Source organism: Tasmannia lanceolata, unplaced genomic scaffold, assembly GCF_043159265.1.
Source record: "Tasmannia lanceolata isolate RefF3 unplaced genomic scaffold, GAP_Taslan_0.1 ptg000015l, whole genome shotgun sequence".
NCBI lineage: Eukaryota > Viridiplantae > Streptophyta > Magnoliopsida > Canellales > Winteraceae > Tasmannia > Tasmannia lanceolata.
The window spans coordinates 34204542-34217313 of NW_027518692.1; the positions used below are offsets into that span (position 1 = coordinate 34204542).

The 12772-nt window shown below is 37.5% G+C and overlaps 1 long non-coding RNA gene and 1 other non-coding gene across 2 annotated transcripts; one reads left to right on the top strand and one right to left on the bottom strand.

Annotated features, from left to right (window-relative positions):
• The first annotated feature begins 2507 nt into the window (after positions 1-2507).
• LOC143847282 (uncharacterized) lies at positions 2508-4855 on the top strand. The gene is made up of 3 exons (XR_013234990.1): positions 2508-2580; positions 3480-3596; positions 3990-4855. It is a non-coding gene; the product is annotated as an uncharacterized LOC143847282 (long non-coding RNA).
• Positions 4856-5914: 1059 nt separating this feature from the next.
• TRNAV-CAC (transfer RNA valine (anticodon CAC)) lies at positions 5915-5988 on the bottom strand. Its single transcript has one exon. It is a non-coding gene; the product is annotated as a tRNA-Val (tRNA).
• Between the last annotated feature and the right edge of the window lie 6784 nt (positions 5989-12772).

A 12772-nucleotide genomic window follows, 5' to 3' on the forward strand; every position in this document is an offset into this window, starting at 1 on the left:
CCACATTCCGTACTTTTCTCTATGTAGGAAGAGAAAGAAAGATGAAAAAATTACCACTTAAATTCGAAATGTTGCTAAAAATATTAGTCGGACTAGCTTTGTGGAAAAATGACGAGAGAGGTTTGTCTTATTGAGTTCTTCGTGTGTTCTCTCTCCTTCCTGACAAGAGATGTTTGCCACGTCATTTCCTCGCATTTTCCGACCGAGGAATGCAACTGAACAAAACCTTCATCTTCCTCCTCTTTTTCATTTTCCTTGGGTCTCTACTAGGAAAATGACATTTGTTGTGGTAAAAAACAGTTATGTGAGGTGGCAATCCAAGAAAAGCAGACCTAACTGGGATGTGATCGGATATTGGGTTGGACGTTGATCTGATCATTTACTGAGATTGGCTATGTACTAAGACGAATCATGCGCAAGGTAACACCCGGTTAGAAGGCCAACCCAGGGAATAGTCCCCGGACGGGCCCTCCAATGTTTAAGTCAGCACATGACATCATCTATAGGACGTACATAACATAAAATAGCTATGAACAGTAATTTTTTGGGTTTCGGACCCCTACCTTTGAGCCTTTAATGGCTATTTATAGTAAGCGGATATGGTTGATTTACCCTGCTGTCCCCCGACAGGTGTCGCCTTGTGATTGGGCAAAATGTGGGTTGGATTCTCTGCTCTTTAGGGTTAGGCCCTTAATTTGTCTTTGTCGAGAGGGGCAATTTGAGAAATATTACTTAGGGACACGTGTCACGTTCTGATTGGACAATCAATTTTGGGTCCCCATCAACATTCTTTTTTTACTTTATGTTACAAACCCAAATCAGTTCTCAACAGTTTTGATCTTCTTAGAGGGAAGATCAACCTCTTGACCCACTTTGAGGGAAGGGTTGTTCCTCCTTTATGTGCAAAAACACAATTTTGGGTATAAATTTCTTCATTCATTCAGAAAGGTTACATACAAGTTATTTGTAGAAAATTCCTACTCTAGATAACTCTTATCTCTAAGAGTCCTACCCAAACCAAACAACGAAGAAATCAATCACTAAAAATTACATAATCAAACATAATTTATTTTATTCCAACGGAGACCCACACGCAGGTAACACTTCGCTAGACTCTGCATTCACCGATGTTCTTCTTGTTCCTCTTCGTTTTTGAAGGATAATGACCAAAGTCTTCACAAAGAGAAACGTGACTATTCAATATTATATTATGTCATCAAAAAAGAAGAAAATAGAAAGAAAAAAATTCCACAAAATATCATCAAAGATTGAGCAAAAAATATCAGGGCCACATTGTTTGGGTGATCCAAAGCATTCATTTGATGGGCGATCACATAGATAGGTGTGCCCAAAAATTCAGCTTCATATATATATATATATGAGAAAAGTGTAGCTACACATACGTGTAGCTAACTTAGCTACACCAACGGCTTTAAATACAGTGGGCCCCACATTGTTTGGGTGATGCAAACTATTCATTTGATGGGCCTTCATATAGATAGGGTGTGCCCAAAAAATCAGCTCTATAGGATCATCCCAACCCCTACGATTTGTGGAGGCAAAAATGGACGCGTAAAAACCTTCACAAATCTGTCCATTTTTGCCCCCATAGTTTGAAGGGTGGGGATGATCCTATGGAGCTGATTTTTTGGGCACACCCTATCAATGTGAGGGTCTATCAAATGAATGGTTTGGATCACCCAAACAATGTGGGCCCACTGTATTTTAAGCCGTTGGTGTAGCTAAGTTAGCTACACGTATGTGTAGCTTCACTTAACTCTCTCTCTCTCTCTCTCTATATATATATATATATATATATATATATATATATATATATAGGACTGACTTTATATGAATAGATCTGATTTACGGGCAACAGTAGGAACATCTATTTGTCCGTATCGTGGGTCTACTTACTGCAAAAGGTGAACATCCCCCTTCCAAAACACTCACTTAGATCCTCCTGCAGGCATTGGAAATGGGACTGAAAGAGAATTTATCTTTACACTATTCCAGAATGTATCACGACCCTATCTATTCATCTTTTTCTAAAAGAAAAACAGAATTTCGCATCTCTCCACAAACATTACATGCAAGAGCCTCATATCAATGGAAGTGATCGATGTTGGTGCATTCTCCACCATTCATCGCCCACGTCAACATCATTTTCGTTTCCCACTTTTCTCAACGAGGTGAATCCATCCACAACCAATATGAGTTGATCTAGCCTTTGCGCACCACCCTTTGGATAATTTGCTCCCATCGATCAATCTTTACATGTAAATAAATAGCCTTCAATGTTGAGTGGCCGTTGAAATGCTGAGAATGCTTGGTGGCCCTTCTTCAGTTTCACAGCGCTACTAGTTGTGCATCGCTTTCCATCATTTCGATCACTTAATTAGGAGCTGCTTGTTTTTTCATTTGTTTTATTCATGTGTTGACAGTGACGGCGAAGAAATGCTCTCTTCTAGTTCATGGTCCCTTTGTCCTCACTTTTACAAATAAAAGTGCAACTGCCTTTCCATCAAGGATCCGTCTCTTCGGGGCTCAATGGTCAAGGCTTTGTTCTCCGACCTAGAGGTTGGAATTTCAATCCCAGCTTACTTCAAATGGATCCGTCTCTTCTCATTTTCATTTTCCCCCTGATATGTTACTTAAAAGCATTGCACTTTTTTACAAGGTCATTTGGAAAATTACGGTAACTCCAAGTTTCTTGAAACTTGAACTAGAGGACTTTATCAAGTAAATACTTTAGATTTTCCGCCGGTCAAAAAAAAATACTAAGGATTTTCTGTTGTTTGCTTTCAAGATATCTGAGCCGAAACGATACTGGAATTGTTTACTGCTGACTGTTGTGACTTGCTAGCAACGTAAGGATTTCCTAGATATGGTTTGTGATCGGATTCTTCTTGACTGTTTAGAAATAGATCTCAAGAGAAATTTGGGTAAATTATTGTGTACCCTTGGCCCTGAATTTGCACCATGTGCTCCACGTTTTTCTTTTGAAGATTTTTACATCCATCTGAAGATCAAGCATGCAATACCTTGTAGGTCACTGAACTTTTGGTTGATTATAGCACACAATGTAAATTTGCTCTTTACCAGTTTTTATTCTATATTGCACTTCTTGAAAGTGAGTTAAGTGTACTCCGCTTGATGATATCTGAAACGAATAGGCTTTTAATATTGGTTTGTCCTTTCAACAAAAGTGCTTCTGTACAAAGAGTCAAAGACCATGGATTTAAATTTCTGTTTCTGTTTGGCCAAAATTCCGAAATTTTAATTCGCGAAATTCCGGATTTCGACCAAATTGGACCCATCCGAAATTTGGGTCTGAAATTTAAAACCATGACAGACAAAGCACTAATATGAAAACTCTGTTGCTTTTGGTCTGATTTCCATCTTTCAATACAATTCTTCATTAGTTAACTCTCATAAAGAGTTTCATCTGCTTAACCTTTTCTCACGTCAATATGCAGTGGGACAATTGAAGGGGACATTGCTATATTAAACTCATCCAATATGCAGATTCAGATGAAGGTTAGAAAAGCACACCTGGGAACTGTTACAGCAGTGATGTTCTCCCAAGATTCCAGGTAATCATCTGATCCTTCAATTTCATTCCTGATGGTTCTCAAATTAGCTTGCAATGAAATGCTGTGCCGCCCATAATTCTATTTATCAGTTGAAATTAACGTACAATATCTTTCCATTTTAATGTGTACATGCTGACATCTTCTGTAATTTCTTATTTCTTAATTTAACAAAGTTATAAAAGAAGGTAAAAATATTTAAAGATGGGAGTGATTTAAAAGTTAAAACAATATTTGGTGAATAATTGTAAATTTAGAATTACATGAAAGGAATAAATCTGTTACTGGTGATGTGAGTTCTACCCTTTTACCTATGATCTACAATATGTAACTGTTTTGGCAGTATCTTAACAGTGTGATTAAGCTAAAATTTATGAATATCACCTGACATTACAGGCAGGGGCGGAGCCAGGAATTTGCTTGAGGAGGGGCAGAACATGGGTGAGGCCCATTACTCTTTTACAGTAGAGGGTTTCTCCCAAGTAAAAAAGGGGGCTAGTATAACTTTTCCCTTACATTTCATGTAGTGGGGCCAAATTATATTACACATGTTTTGATGGGTTGGGCCCACTATTTAACACTCCTAGCATGGCATGGGTAATTTGTTTTGGGATAGTGAAAGTTCGTGTAGTCTGGTATCATTCAAAAAGTATTGTACAACTTACCATATGTTGATCCAAACCGTTCATTTGATAGGCCACAATGTAAGGCTATGCCAGAAAACTCATTTCAATGTGGCAAGGCTATGCCAGAAAACTCATTTCAATAGAACGATCCTAGCTCTATGAAAGGTCTCCATAATATGCAATTCCAATACAGATCGTAGAGCTAGGATCATCCTATTGAAATGTGTTTTTGGGCTATGACCCTAACATCGGAAATACATTGCACCCCAAAAACCATTTTCATTGGGGTGCAATGTATTTACAATGTGGCTAACATCGTAAATACATTGCACCCCAAAAACCATTTTCATTGGGGTGCACTGTATTTACGATGTGACCCATCAAATGGACAGCTTGAATCATCCTATGGTAAGTTATACAATGCTTTTAAAAAAATAATTTGAACTATACGAGCTTACACCATATTATAACTGATATATTTTGAGCGTATCAGTGGAGATTTTATATGGTGTGTGTATGCGTGAATTCCAGTTTTCTTCTGGGTCCCACTTCAGAGGATGATCGAACCGTTCATTTGTGGGCCACAAATCCACAATGTCATAGGAGATTTTTAGTTCGCTGGATGGAGAGAGAGAGAGAGAGAGAGAGAGAGGTATTAATTGCAAGAGTCAATTTCTGACAATTACAATTTTGGACAATTTTGTACGCAGATTATTCGAAGTTGAAAAAAACGCTATGTTCTCATTCCAGAGAGAGAGAGATTATTCGAAGTTGAAAAAAACGCTGTGTTCTCATCCTAGAGAGAGAGAGAGAGAGAGAGAGAGAGAGAGAGAGAGAGAGGTATTAATTGCAAGAGTCAATTTCTGACAATTACAATTTTGGACAATTTTGTACACAGATTATTCGAAGTTGAAAAAAACGCTATGTTCTCATCCCAAAGAGAGAGAGAGAGAGAGAGAGAGAGAGAGAGAGAGAGAGAGAGAGAGTCAATTTCTGACAATTTTAGACAATTTTGTACACAGATTATTCAAAGTTGAAAACAACGCTATGTTCTCATCCCAGAGAGAGAGAGAGAGAGAGAGAGAGAGAGAGAGAGAGGTATTAATTGCAAGAGTCAATTTCTGACAATTACAATTTTGGACAATTTTGGACACAGATTATTCGATGTTGAAAAAAACACTATGTTCTCATCCCCTCACTTTGTCCATACTTTGTCTAGGGTTTCTCCAACTCTAAAGTTCGGGGTGGAGTTCGGGTTTCTTTTCACAAAAGGCATCCTTTGATCGTGGAAATTGTTCTGATTTAAAAAAAAAATGTTCACCTTGTTATTTAGGGAAATCATATCAGCACAACCATATTTTGATATTTTCACCGACTCATCTTGTCTTCTAGCATCTAAAGAGCTGTCAAAAGTTATTACAGTTCCCAAAAAACTCTCACAAGCCTATTTTAAAAAGAAAGGACAAGCTGGGTTTGTGCAATTATTAAAACATGGTTGTGCTGATACCATTTCCCATTTTTTATTATTCAGCCAGCTAACAAAAGCTAATTACAGTTAAAATATGTTAGTCAATCGAAAAAAATGTTTATTACAATTCCCTATCAGCCAATTAAAAATGTATAGACAATCTGAGTTTGTGTCATTATCAAAAAACAGTTGTGCAAATATCAGTGGACATAACAAAATACATTAGTTGGTGCTGCCCAGGTGCGAACTGGGGACCTTCAGGGTGTGAGACTGACGCGATAACCGACTACACCACAGCACCAGCTGATGCTGCATTTTGAATAATAATAATAAAAGATATACTCTGATAGCTTGTAAACTGAAGAGCATTTCACCAATTGGTTTGTGATTTAAGAAAGTTTTGAAATAACTCATATTTTTGGAATAAGAGGTTGGGATCATATTTTTGGTAGAAATAATCTAAAATTATGAAAATGTATGGAAGCGTTTGCAAGTGACTAAGATTTATGATTAAGGAAGTGTTAAAATAAGTACAGATGCACAAGATCATCACATAAACACACCCAACGACATGTGCTGACGTGTTTGTCTAATAATTCAGTGCATAGCATATTTCACATGTAATTCATAAATATTTATAATAAGGGAAATGATATATTCACCACTTCTTTACAGCTCCCTCTAGTGTATTTATGATCAAGGTTTTAAATTTCGGATTTCGGTCCTCACCGAAATCGTAAAACCAAAATTTCCGAAATTCACCAAATTTCAGTCGAAATACCGAAATTTCAGAAATTTCGCCGTAATTTTTGGTAAAATATTAATTTTTTATCCCTTTTCAAAATTTCAGCCCAAAAACTTGACATGCCTTTAGGGCCTGTTTGGATACCGCCCATTTTGTATTTGGATTTGGAATTGAGTTTTGAATAGATCCGGCAGCTCATGGAGAGAGAGAGAGAGAGAGAGAGAGAGAGAGAGAGAGAGAGAGGGGGAAGGGGGTACTTCCTAGTGGAGGGAAGAGGTTGAGGAGCAAAGAGGGCGAAGGAAACTGCCAGATCTGTGGATTTCCAATTTCTTATTTCCATAGTAAATTTAGAAATCTGATTTTTTTCACTGTCAGCTGCTGAATTAGAAATCCAAGAATTTGATCCGATCCAAATTACAATGTAAAAAGGGCTGCAAATGTGAGAAACCCAAATCAAAATCTTCTCGGCATCCAAACGGGCCCTTACAGAATTTTGGCCGAAATTTCAGGATTTCGGCTAAAATTTCGGTTTCATTTACCCTCGAGATTACTCCCCAAACCGAAATTTAAAACCTTGTTTATGACTACTTGTTTACACCGGAGGGGGTTATGCCTAGTAAAAAAAAGTGGGGCAAACATATCACTTCCATTATCAAAAAAATAAATACATCGCATTTTACATGCAATTTTTATAAATATAATTATTTAACAGATATTGGTCTAATAATTTAATACATGGCATAGTTCACATAACATATTTCACATGTAATTCATATAAATATTTAAAATAGTACATACACTATATTTTACGTGTAATTTTTATAAATTTAATATTTTTAGAAGGTTTAACTCGTATACACTTAAGGTTTTGAATTCGCCATACGTTTCAGTTTTGGTATAGATGGACAGAAACATTTTGGTTGTTTTGGGTTGTTTTCGGTAAAATTTTAAAACTATACTTTTAGGGTTGATTTGGATGTAGGGGAATTTTTATTATAAATTTTTTATAAAATATATATATTTTTTAGTATTTCCATGGGATTTTTTCAAAATTAATTTTTGTATTTTATACAGTGAACCACTAAAGTTGACCAAACATACTTCAGGAAAACCATTCAATTCCTCTAATTTCTAAATGCATCCAAGAAAACCTTCGCTGATGTTTGGTTCAACAAATGCTAGAAGGAAAACTCTTTCTATGACTAGTGGAGCCCACACATGTAGGGTAGTTTGGCTACCATGCATATTTTTTTTCATGATAAATCGGTGTCTCCAAGTGGAGATGAGGGTGAAGTCACTAAAATCAGGAAACAAAATCCAAGAAACTAGTGTCTCCGGTGATGAGATGTGGCTAAAATTCAAGGAACAAAAAACTTTACTCAAAATCATATTGACCTTTCCCCGATTTTTAGCCGCATCTCATCATCGAAGACACTAGTTTCCGGGATTTTGTTTCCTGATTTTGAGCGACTTCACCCTCATCTCCACTTGGTGTCGCCGATTTGTATGAAAAAAAAAATCCTCGCGGCCAGACATGGGCATATATTAATGAATTATGTACTGGAGAGGTCTACCCAAGGCCTAATGGCAAACCATAAAAAGGAGCCCTTAGTGGGGTTATAATGGAGGACAAAATAATGCAGTTTATACCATGGTTTTAAATTTTGGTTTTGGTACCGATTTCGGACCCCACCGAAATCCGAAATTTCGGGCCAAAATTTGGTAAAAATTAAAAAAGATTATTTAATTCATTTCGAAATTTCGGCCGAAATTTTGTAACATTTCTTTAAAAAAAAAATAATACATTTTCTCGAAATTTCGGCAAAAATTTGGGAAAGTACGAAATTCCGGATTTCGGCAAATTTCGGTTTCGGTCTCCACCGAAATCTGAAATTTTGGATTTCAGCCGAAATTTAAAACCATGGTTTATACATGAGTAAGATGCGAGTGGGCTTATGATGGAGGGTCTAACTTGTTAAGTAACGAGTGATCTACTTGTGGGGTTAAGATGGATGGCAAAACGAGCCAGTAACCTAAAGAATAACACAATTTTTTAGTTAAGAGTATACAATTTAAGTACAAACTATCCATCTATTCATGCAGGTTGGTAAAAGAGTTATGAAGGAAAAGTCAAGTTACCAAGTGCTCTTTCAGCTACGCTTGTCATTTTCTCCATTTTGAGTGGATGAAACAAAACTTATCTTCGAGGGTAAATCGATGCAGGGTAAGTAGATTCATCTGAAATGATTTACCCTAAAATGGATTAGCCTCTTGTGAACACCCGAAATTTTGATACCCAAAATACCCCTACTTAAATTTTCGTCCACCCTTAAAAGGAGAGGGTGTTTTTGTCTTTTGGAAACCCATTAGGGTCAGGACTTTTAATAGAAAACTATAAATACATCCTTTAGGGTTCTACAAAACATAACTCCAACCCTAATCGTTTCTGCAGCCCTCGAAGAGAGAGAAGTTCGTGAGAATGGCGTGGGAGAATCGATCATAGAGCCTTCGTCTGCGAATCCGGGTAAGAACTTCGAGTCTTAATTGTTTAGGTAGTTAAGAGAACTAAAGAAAAGAATATGATTAATCCGTTAGGATTGGCGTGTGTGTTGATCTAGGGATGTATTCATAGATCCCTAAGAGAATAGAATTTAGAATATGGAACTAGGATATTTAGGGTTTAGATTAATCCCTAAAAAGCTTAGATTAATTATGATAAATAAATCCGAGACTTTTGGAGCATGAAATTGGATTAGATGGATTCCTCTCGTCAATACGAATCGAACGGATCCAACCACGCGCGAATCGGAGGTCAAACGAGAAAGTTATGGCTTTTGAAGTTTTTGGGACGAATCTTAAATTTCTGCTGGAAAAACCCAGTCAGCGACCTTTGAACTTCCGAAGGAAACCTTCGGACTTCCAAAGGGGTACCAGTAGAACTGATTTGTGATCTTCGGACTTCCGAAGGGGTGCATGTAGAATTGATCCTCGACCTACGGACTTCCAAAGCAAACCTTCGGACTTACGAAGGGGGACCAGTAGAGTTGGTCCGTGACCTTCGAAATTTTGAAGCAAACCTTCAGAATTCCAAAGATACCCCGTCGAACGTCTGAACCTTGAAATGTTATGAAACTTTGAAAAATCATAACTTCTTCGTCTCTTATCCGTTTTCGATGCTCTTGTGCTCTATGGACTCGGCAGAAGACCTACCTTATGATAAAATAGATTCAAGAATGTTTGACGACTCTATAATGATGATAATTTCAAAATACAAAAAAAGAACCCTAGGACAGGTTACTGTGTCTTTCCGATTGGACAACAAAGAGTGTCTTGTGTCAGTAAAAAGGCATATATGCCTAATATGACTAATGTTAATGATGGAACTCATGGAGAATACCTATACTATTGATTGTAGGTAACAAAAGTGTACAGTGAAAAGGATTTTGAACTTCAATTGAGGTGAGTAATAAGGGACTATACTGATGAGTTACCCAAAATCCTTTTTGACAATATTCATATTGTTCACATGCTTTATTGTTTGAAAACCCATTCAGATTATTGATTATTACACCCTATTGAATATTGAAAACCATGATACCTTATAGATTGAGATTGTACACCCATTATTAACCTCTTTGAACCACATGCTATTGAATACCTAACCTTCTGAATATCAAATCAGTTTTTCTTGAGATGCTAGTTTATTTCTGGACCCTTAACCACTGGGGGATGTATAATACCTTTGGCACTTAGATACCACTGGACAGTGTAATTACTATCATATAGTAGACAGATATCGAATCAATAAACATAGCACTATCGATGTCTCAAGAAACTCTGACTTATCGAATTTGACACCGATATCGAATATTGAAATTGAATGGTGCCTTATTTCTGAAATTGATGCACATTGAACTACCAATTACTGTTACCATTGAATGCTTTACCGTCTTTGTATTAATTTTGCTTTTGATGCCATATCTGTTAGTGTAGCTTTCTTATTATCTCACATGAGTGCATTTAGCTCACCCTTATTTAACAGTTTTAGATCATGCGGAGTGATTCCAGCTTGAGGTTGGAGCGGAACGGGAGACTTCTGGAAGTTCCAGTTATTTGCTTTATTTACATATTTAGTGAGTATTTGCTTTCAGTAGGCATTGGATAGACATTGTTTTATTTTATTTCAATATTTGGGATGAGAGGAGATTGAATTTGATGTAATAGGCTAGACATATGTTGGTTGGATAGTTTATGAATGATTAAGAATTATGGATTTTAATTTATTATGGATTGAGCATGGTTCTGTTTATTGCTAACCTTGCATGCTTGTGAAGACGACTTTGCAGGTATGTGGCGCTGTTGCACCCCTAAGCCTTGTGATTGTAAATTAATATGTTGTGAGTGGCTTAGGACGTGACACCTCGTATATTTACTCCATTGGTACAAGCCTCAAATGGAAACATAACAATAAAAACAGTGCAAGAACTAACCCACCTTTGATGAGTGATTTAAAGAGGTACTGAACCTTTTTTTTTTTTTTATGTGTAAGCTGGGGTTAGGCGGACCCCGACTAGAGACCTACTGAACTTCGACAAGTCAAGATGCGTGCATGTGAATTTGCGCCTATGTTGGCCATTTGGTAGTGACCCAAAACCAGTGGCGGAGGGACACATAGCGTCGGGGTGGCCACGGCCCCCAATGACTCGCAAAATCCCTTTTATAGTATTGATATGTGCATAAATTATTACAAAAAGTTAGTAAGCGCCCCCTAGTGACCATTGTAGGCAAAGAGTAAATTCCTAGCTCCGTGCCGAATACACTTGTGCATGTGTTCCTCGAGACACTCATGAAGTTAAAGAAAAGGCTGGTGGAAATGATCTTTATGATTATATACTACATGGCTTTTGATGATATAGTGGTTAGTGGGTTATGTTTTGCTTGGTTATTGTGTAGCTTCTCAAAATGATTGGGGACCAACTTATAAGTGATTTTATACCAGCGGTTGGGACATTCCTCTATGACATCGGTGGGATTTGTTAATGCTCCCGGCTTGCACCAGCCATCATTTGCTTTGTAAGGTGGATAATCCCTATCTTCTGCTATCAATTCCATAATTGCATAATAGGGCCAATCAATAGGTTTCTTCTCATAGTCTTTAAGATCCATACCTTCCCCCTTACATAGTAAGGGTATAGGTGTTCTATATCTTGACATATACATGTCATGCGGTTAAATCACTTCCCTACAAACAGCATGTTGAGAAAATCCGCCGGACAAATCTGATCCGATCGTGGACAAGTAAACGAGAAATAGAAAATAAAGCAATCCACAAGATGAACACCAAGATTTACATAGTTCGGCCAAGCCTAAATCCACGGGTGAGAAAGATGATCTTCACTATGAGAAAACAATATACAAGGATTACAATGGCTTAAACCAAAACGTACAAACCCGCTACCCTTTCCTTGCTTCTCAACTAAGGCCATACACCGAGAGCAACCCGAGAGAAAAACCCCAAGAGAAGCCCCGGAGAAAACCCGTGGAGAAAACCCGATAAGAAACCGTCTCCTCTCTCCTCTTCTCTTTTTCCCTCTCTCACTCTCACCTTGAGGTGGCCGACAAACCCGAGGCCCCTTCTCTTACAGCCACATAAGAGAGCAAAACAACTCCTTTTATAGCACATAGGTTTTCCCCAAAAACCTAATCGGAGTGTTTCCTTTTTGCCTTCACCGAATCCACCGTGGGAAATAAGGCAACTTTCCCAACACAACATGTAATAAGTATGATTTTATAAGTAATACAATTTTAGTCTTGCACCTAAATCCACTGCTACAAAGCCATGAGCTGTGCAGTAAAAGCCATCACAGTAAATCCACCAATAACTTGATGGCTTTCTATGGAAAAGCTATAGTGGGATATGGAGGTCAATATTTTTCGTCAAGGGGAATTTTTTTTACCAGATTAATTAAGGTAATTCACCCTTGACAGAATCAAGCACAATCACAACCCTGCAATCAACAAGGTGATAATGACACTCTCAATTCAATTCCATGTTAAAAATTTATTATTTGACACAACCTCTGGCAATAGCTAGACAATACAATTATAGTAACACATTGATTGCTAGGTGACATTCACCTCTAGGCTAGTTTCACAATGCACATTGATACCTTGCCCCTAACTCACCTTCACTTTCCTTTATAACTACCACCAAAGGCCTCTAAATATAAACCCAATTCACCTCATTTCCATTTTCACCACCATGGCCTACTTGTAGATGCCACCTTACCTCTCAATTGAACTGAATCAATTTTATGAATAAACCCTAGCTTACCTCATC